The following is an 8092-nucleotide window of genomic DNA, read 5'->3' on the forward strand; positions in this document are numbered from 1 at the left end:
TTTTTTAAACAAATACCCTTTCCAATCTGGTGTAGAAAAATGATTTTCTGTTTTTTGTTTTTTCAACTCCTCATTTACCAGTAAATAATGTTATCTAAAACAACTAGAGTACAAACTAAAAGTTCAAAAGCTACAAGTGTAATTAATGGCGAAGGAAGGAGCAAGGAAGGAGAGTATTTTTGGAATGAAATCACATATGCCACTACCATATGATAGCTAGAAATTATGGACATCACATAGATAACAGTGATTACCAGAAAACTATGAAAATGTTAGAAAAGAAAGGATCACCTCAATCTCACATCACGATTAGCACGCTGACCATTTTTTTTATGCACTAATAAGAGCAGAAAGCAATCCTGCACTTGCAGTGGCAAGGAGAAGAGGATTTGACAAGGTTCCTTTTCCATTGTGAATGTCTGCCAAAGCCAGCAATCTATCAGTGAAGTCTTGTATGATGGAGACTACCTTTGCAACTTGCTTCTCTCATGACTGGCTAATCTTTGCAGCATACTCATCTGAAATTTGTGCTTTTTCAGTCATGCTAGAAATTTTGGATGTGATAATAGATTTTTTTTTCCTTCTGAGGACATATATCTGCAAACCCTTCAGGACAATACTTCCACAGTAACCTATTAATTCAGTCCAAGCACTAATCATCTGAAATTTGGCACCATATCGCTCGTTAATTAGGCCATCTTTGATCAACCAGGTTAATTGCTCCACAAAATAGTAAATACCATCCCCTCCACAGGCCACAATTTCTAATATACCTTCTTTTGAATCCAAAGAAACTTTCTTTATTGCATTGTAATCCTGTATGAACTTGCCGAGTTTGAAAGTTTTTCTGCTAACTCCAAGACTTGTATCAAAATTTTAAGCCTTTTGGCTAGAAGGGCATCCTTAGAGATGACAGAAGGAGACAGAATTATTTTGGTAGAGTACCTAACAATCTTCAGAACCTTGTCAACACCATCCCTTCTTGCTAAATAAGCTTCCAAATGCTCTGAAAAATCTCTTTCTTTGTTTTTTTTTTGCTTTGCATATTTATTTTTTTTGCACATTAGCTGAATTCAAAGGCATGAACTCTCAAATTACCCTACCAAACAAGCATCCAGTATATTTATGGCATTTCTCGCTGAACAGAAAAGCTCAAGGTTTAAAATAAAACAACGACTAGAAGGCCAATTTTGCATATGTGGAAAGAAGTGGCTCTCTCCACTAGCCAACAAATTTGGGTAAGCTGCAAAACAGGTGGAAATTGGTCTGGAACAAAAAAATTCCTTCATCTATGTCCAACTGAATAGCAAATAATATAGTAGGTAATTCCCTTGCCAAAACCCCGGTAAACTATTTTTAGTTATTATACAGAGAGATTAAGCACTTCTTATGAACAGCTCCAGAATCCCTAGGGTAAAACGGATTTCATCAACATTCTTGGAGCACATTACATCCATTCAATTTAACTGCAAAATGTGTAGTACTAATTGAGCTCTGGAAAAGGGGTCCACATTACTCGGTGAGAATAAAAATCTCAAATGCGTTGAATGAAGAGCACAGGTTCTCACCTCCATATCCATTTAAATCCGCTATAGTCGCGCCTCCATATCGATTTTAGATATAAACTATATTATATATCTCGAGTTCAGAATCATGAGTTAAATAGAGCAGATATATATATTGGAGTTTCAATAGTGGATAGCTATATTTGGAGCACATGGAGGCTAGAAGAGTACGTTGAAACCAATGGATTTATCTCCATCCCCGTGGGTGTCTGTATGGCAGTGCAACTGTATTAACCGACAGTTTGACTTTGTGTGGATTGGCATAATCCCCATAAGTGTTATCCTTTGTATTAATTCCCACGGATAACCATTGATTAATGGCGATTTGGTGGATTTGAAAATGGGGTTGCAAAAATTGAGGGCAAATTGTAAAGTGTGGCCGAATGAGGATCTGACCAGATCGCGTCAGCCACATTGCACAGAGAAATATGGGGCATTTAGCCGGTGAACTCCACGAATTTTAATCAATTTCACTAGATCTTTGGGCTTTGATTTGGCCAACTTCAGAGAACATTAGAATTAGTTGTTCAACCAGCAGTTTGGAGAGTTTTTGAGCCTTTTTGAATCGGAACAATTAACAAAGAAGAATATGAAGGATGACGCCGTGTAGGTATAATTCCAAAGTGAAAATCATAGTACAGGTCCACAGAATGATGGCAGGTTTCAATTGGAATGTGACATGGGATGGTTTTCCAAACCCAACTGTCTAGATCACCAGGTTGTGTTAAAAACTCTTAAGAATGCCTTTGGCATAATTATGTGTACTTGCATTGGCATTGTTAAACAAATGATAAATTGGTATATGCATCGATTTTCGTGTCCCTCCTAGTTACTTGAGCATTTGATTTGAATTTATGAAAATTGGATTCAAACAACAACAACAAAAATTCTTTTGTTACCATCTATATTGTCTTGTTTGATTCATATTTTAGACGACGAAATATGAGAGGAGATAGCATAATGCAATACCTAATTACCTATTTTGTCTATTACGTAATTATTCAATGGCATAGAATGTGCCCTCTGCAAGTCTTGTACTCAAGTGATGGGAGTGTAACTTAACATGAGAGTAATTATGAACATGTAAGCCTACATCCAAACACAGAGTCAAGAGTTAAAAGTAGAAGAATATTGTTAAAGAGGGAGTCCATACAGGCTGATAGAATTTTTTTTATTTTTATTTTGAGGAAAAACCTGTGAACAGATTTGAAACCAACGTTTCGGACTAGCTTAGTGAGTCCATCATCAGGGCAATGAGAATTTGTTTTTTGAAGAATATTCTTATTTTACAAGTATATAGAATTGTGTGTTCCGCACTATAAGAGAGCAGGCAAGTGCATAGATTATGTACTGTTACGGTAAATATTGTCATTTGAACTGGAAATGTTTGATTCTTTTCTAGAAAGATTGAGCATTACCTCTAAGAAATAGAAAGTGTGTAGTTGCCTTGTAGTTCAAATGTGCAAGTGTATCCGTTCATGTTTTGTTTTACTAATAAAATTTATCTTCTTCTTAGGCTCAAACAAAATTTGTCAACCACCCCATCCATTCCACTCAATATGCATTTTACTAGTAAAAAAATATTGAAGTTTCCGAAACACGACAAACCAGAGAAGAGATCTTACCCCACAAGGTAGATCCGCAGGTAAACAATAGAATCAAGACCTGCATGATTAATGAGCTCTGATTCTAGCATTCTGAGGGCCTTTAGCATCCAGCTCAGAAATTGCGAGTACATTCTGTGGTTCAAATTCACAAACTTGCTTATAGTTGGTCTACGCTGGCCTCGTATACCGTTGTTGAGCTCCAGATCGTATCTAACAAGACTAGTCGTGCATGCATGGGCCCATAGTGTTGGAATTTTGGCACAGGTGTGGCGCTACGGTACAGGTGTTGTCCTTGATGGCAACTCTCTTTGATGACAGATCTCAGTCCAGACTACAAGAATGAAGAAAAACTCATATACGCAGGTTCATTAAGCCCAAGATGCGTATACACGCTGGTACGCTATATACTAAGTCGCGGATACGCAGGCTCGCTATATACGAAGTCGCATATACACGCAGTTTCATGAACAGAAAAGAGCGTACATGTCGAGAAGCTTCCCTTTGGTCTGTGGTAGTTAGTCCTCGGTACTTGAGCCTATGTTTTTGGACCAAGGTATCTCGACAGTCGTGTTGATCCCGAGTTTTGAAGTTGATGGTATTGTATTACTATGGTTTTGGCCAGTGGTATTGAGGAGGGCCTAATGCTATATAAGGAGAAGAAGATCATTAGGCTAGAGTATCGAAAAAGTCTTGAATATCTAATGAAGAAAGAGATCTAGTATGCAGGTTCTGGGTTGATGATACATTGCTTGATCTGAGCTAAGGAGAGATCACATCGGTTGATGGAAGGATAGATCGGGATCAAATTGTTTGAAATGAACTATCGGTATATGGTTGATTACGCATATTTTTAGATCTGCATACTGACGCAATGTTATGTTCTGAGCATGACTGATGACTGGTACAGCTGCAAGTTATGAGAAATTATTTTTAGATCTGTACGCAGGTTGGCTTCGGTAAAAGTGCGTGTATACGTGGGTTTGTTTCATTGAAGTAGCGTATATCTTTTGAAGCTTAATTTTTGGGTTGCAGTTGGGTCTGTCTGTTATTGCAGGGTTCTGTAGTCTGCTCTGTGTTCTGGTGACTGGGTGTTGACAGGGTCTCAGTGGTTCAGTGATTCAAAGTTTGATGATGTTAGTATTGGTTGTTTTGTGCTTCTATGATTTGCTATGAAAAGTGAATGAATCGTGGTCTTCAGATTGAAATGTTGTGCTTCAGGAGTATCCAGTCTGAAAATTGATGAAAAGTGGTACCTGAAGGAAAGAAGATTGTAGGCCAGCACCTACGTACTAGTATCTTAGCTAGTACAAGAGCAAAGGGGGTTGGAGCTCCCTTCCAGGAGAGTTTGGAAAACGAGAGAAGGTTGTAGCCTTCTGCAGGTTGTAGCCTGCGTACTGGTATGAGGCTGCACCAGTACAAAAGATTGTAAATTGAAGTTTCTTATTAAAGAAAGATAGAGACGACTTGCAGCAGGTGGTTTTCACCCACATTGGGTTTCCACCTTATATCGTTGGTGTTCATGTGTGTGGCTTTTGTGTGATGATCTGTTCTGTTATACTGCACCTGTTTACTTTTAATATGGTTAATAATGTCATGATGCATTTACTAAAGATAAACTAACTGAATCATAAGATTTCTGGTTATACGCTGGTTGCTTTAGACACAGTAGCGTGTACACGCTGGTTCACTTAACTGAAGTAGCGTATATGTTTCTGAGTATTGAAAAAGTTTTATTGATCTGATAAAACTGATTCACCCCCCCCCCCTCTCAGTATTATTTCCAACACATAGGTCTCAAAGGTTCAACATGGCTCTGATAACAAGTTTAAGGACCAGTTCTATACTATATACTTCTTTTTTTTTAAACAATTCATAATAAAATACAACCAGAAGAGAAAAACATTGGGAATTCAAATTTATTCAGCACTGTCTAACACATTCCTAAAATTCATTTCAGGAAACATATCATAACATTTACATACATTTAACTAAGACCATAAGGCAATCATACAAAATATTGCAACACATACTAGAAGACGAGACTCCGCTTGCTTTACTGTTACTGGTATTCCCTTGTTGTGGTCACCTCTCAGAGTGAATGACGACGTACTTGATCTAAATGTGATGATCCACCGGTTAACCTCCCAGCCTACTCCTTGGGTACTCTTTTTCCCCACGGACCCCCGAGCTGCAATGGGGTTGTAGAATGGAGGAATGCAATAGCTGGTAGAGGAGAGCACTCCTTGGCTTAAGAGTCCCCTCTCTAAAATCCTCTACCTCTCTAAACTCACTATAGTTTCGTAATCACTGCTCTGACATAGTCTCATCCATCCAACAATAGGGTTCCAAAAAGTCCCTTCTCCCATGACTTGCCCCTTCTTTTATAGGAGTCCTCATAGGTGACACTTGGCATGTCATGCATAATTAACTATTTTTTATAATTCAATAGCTTGAAAATGACGAAGAATATCACAAGCATACTTGGACTGGGAAAGGGAAATACCCTCCTTGGATTGCAAGACTTGAAGACCGAGAAAATAGTGTAAGTGTCCTAAGTCTGTCATTTCAAATTTCTTTTTAAGGCTGGACTTCACATGGTTTATAAGGTTGGGATCACTACCAGTAAGAATAAGATCATCAACATAAAGAACAAGGATGATAAGAGAGTTGCCCACTTTCTTGGTGTAGACACTATTGTCAGAATAACACCTAGAAAAGCCAGATTCTAAAGGAAAGCTATCCATTTTGGCATACCAAGCCCGAGGAGCTTGCTTGAGACCATAAAGAGATTTCTTAAGTTGACATACAAGGTTGGAGTCTGTTTGGATGAAGCCAATGGGTTGTTCCATATAGATTTCTTCATGCAAGTCCCCATGCAAGAAGGCAGATTTAACATCCATCTGATGGACTTCCCATTTTAAAGAGGCAGCAAGGGAAAGAACAAGGCGGATAGAGTTCATTTTGGCAACAGGGGAGAAGGTTTCAGTGTAGTCAATGCCTTCAACCTGTGAAAAGCCCTTAGCAACAAGACGAGCTTTATGTTTATCAACTTTCCCATCTGGTCCATACTTGGTTCTGTAAACCCATTTACATCTAACAAGTTTGCGTCCCTTTGGTAGAGGAACAAGATCCCATGTATCATTTGTCAATAATGAATGATATTCTTCATGCATAGCTGCTTCCCAATGTGGATGGCCTGAAGCTTCTGCAAAAGTGTCAGGATCATGATTTACTGGAGCTTAAGCCAGTAAAGAAGAGGCTCTTTAAAACTGAGAACGTGTACGTCGCTGATCTGTAGGATCACCGGCAAGATCACCTGCTGCATCCCGAGTAGCACGGACCCATCTTGGAAGTTGAGGATCCTGAGAAGGTGGGGGAGGATTATCATCCTCACTTTCATCATCTGAAGAAGAAATGTTTTCAAAAGTAGAAGAGATAGGAAGAGGTGGCACATCCGCCGGACTAGGCTCGCAAGCCGATTTATTTTCATCAAATTTTACATCTCTTCTAATGATAACATTTTTGGACTTAAATGGAATAAGTCTATAACCTTTTACATCTTCAGAATATCCAACAAAAGTACATTTCTCACTCTTAGGTTCTAAAGCTTTATGCTTTTCATCTGGAATATGGACCCATGCTTCACTTCCAAAAACATGAAAGTGACTTACATCTGGTTTAATGGAACTCCAAGCTTCTTCTGGAGTGAGATTCTTTAGAACCTTAGTAGGAGTGCGATTTATTATATAATTTTCACAATTAATTGCTTCGGCCCAAAAACTAAGACTGAGTCCTTTAGATTGCAGCATACAATTAGCCATTTCCTTTAAGGTGCGATTTTTCCTTTCAGCTACACCATTTTGTTGTGGAGTGTATGGAACAGTATGTTGCATTTGAATTCCATTTTCGGTGCAAAAGTTGATGAATGTGTTTTTAACATATTCTCCACCATTATCAGTTCTTAGCTTATGAATTTGATGTCCAGATTGTTTTTCAACAAAGGCTTTGAAGGCCAAAAAAGTGTTAAATACTTCGCTCTTGAGTTTTAAGAAGTATACCCAAGTGCGTCTGGAGAAATCATCAATGAAAGTTAAGAAATACTTGCAGCCAGAGAATGAAGCAACAGGAAGTGGACCACATAAATCACTGTGCACAAGCTGTAAAGGGGCTGAGGCGTGCCAAGAGGCACGTTTTTCAAAACTGTCCCGATGATGTTTTCCGAGTACACATCCGGAACAAACACCATCTCTGCAAGATACCATAGGAAGACCTGTCACCATATTTTCTTTACATAGATGTTGAAGGGAGCGATAGTTTAAGTGACCAAATCGCTCATGCCAAAGTTTGCTCACTTCATCATTATGAGCAACAAATACTGAGGGAAGATTTGATGACCCAAAGTTGTGAAACTTATACAACCTTGTGGAATCATCAGCAAGACCAGTAGCTAGAATCTGTTGAGGATCTCTCAGATCCTTGATTACAACATCATGAGGTGAAAATTCAACAATTTTACCTTCACCTGAATGAGTTATCTGATATACAGAGAGAAGGTTGCAGGATAAGGTTGGAACACATAATACATCATTAAACTGACCATTGTCTAGATGAACAGTTCCAGTCCCTACAACATTAAGATATCTATCATCACCAACATATATATTTTTGGTGTTACAATCATTTAAAGAAGAAAACATGGCTTGGTTTTTGGCCATGTGATAAGAGGCTCCAGAATCAATGAGCCACTCATGAGAATGAGAAGAAGAAGATACATTTAATGCATAACCAGACTGAGATGATTGACAACGACATGCAGAAAATGCCATTCCTGAAGATGAAGTTGAAGTTGAAGTTGAAGAATGCTCCACATGGATGTTATGTTTCTTCATTGCGGCTTCCAAGGCTTCCATATTCTTAAAG

At 38.5% G+C, this 8092-nt stretch overlaps 1 pseudogene; it reads right to left on the reverse strand.

Moving 5' to 3' along the window:
* Window positions 1-309: 309 nt before the first annotated feature.
* On the reverse strand, window positions 310-1258 carry LOC149257049 (peroxisomal membrane protein 11A pseudogene; annotated as a pseudogene).
* Between the last annotated feature and the right edge of the window lie 6834 nt (window positions 1259-8092).

This window comes from Pinus tabuliformis, chromosome 6, assembly GCF_031772625.1.
Source record: "Pinus tabuliformis cultivar Carrire ecotype Pingquan chromosome 6, CPIR1, whole genome shotgun sequence".
Classification (NCBI taxonomy): domain Eukaryota; kingdom Viridiplantae; phylum Streptophyta; class Pinopsida; order Pinales; family Pinaceae; genus Pinus; species Pinus tabuliformis.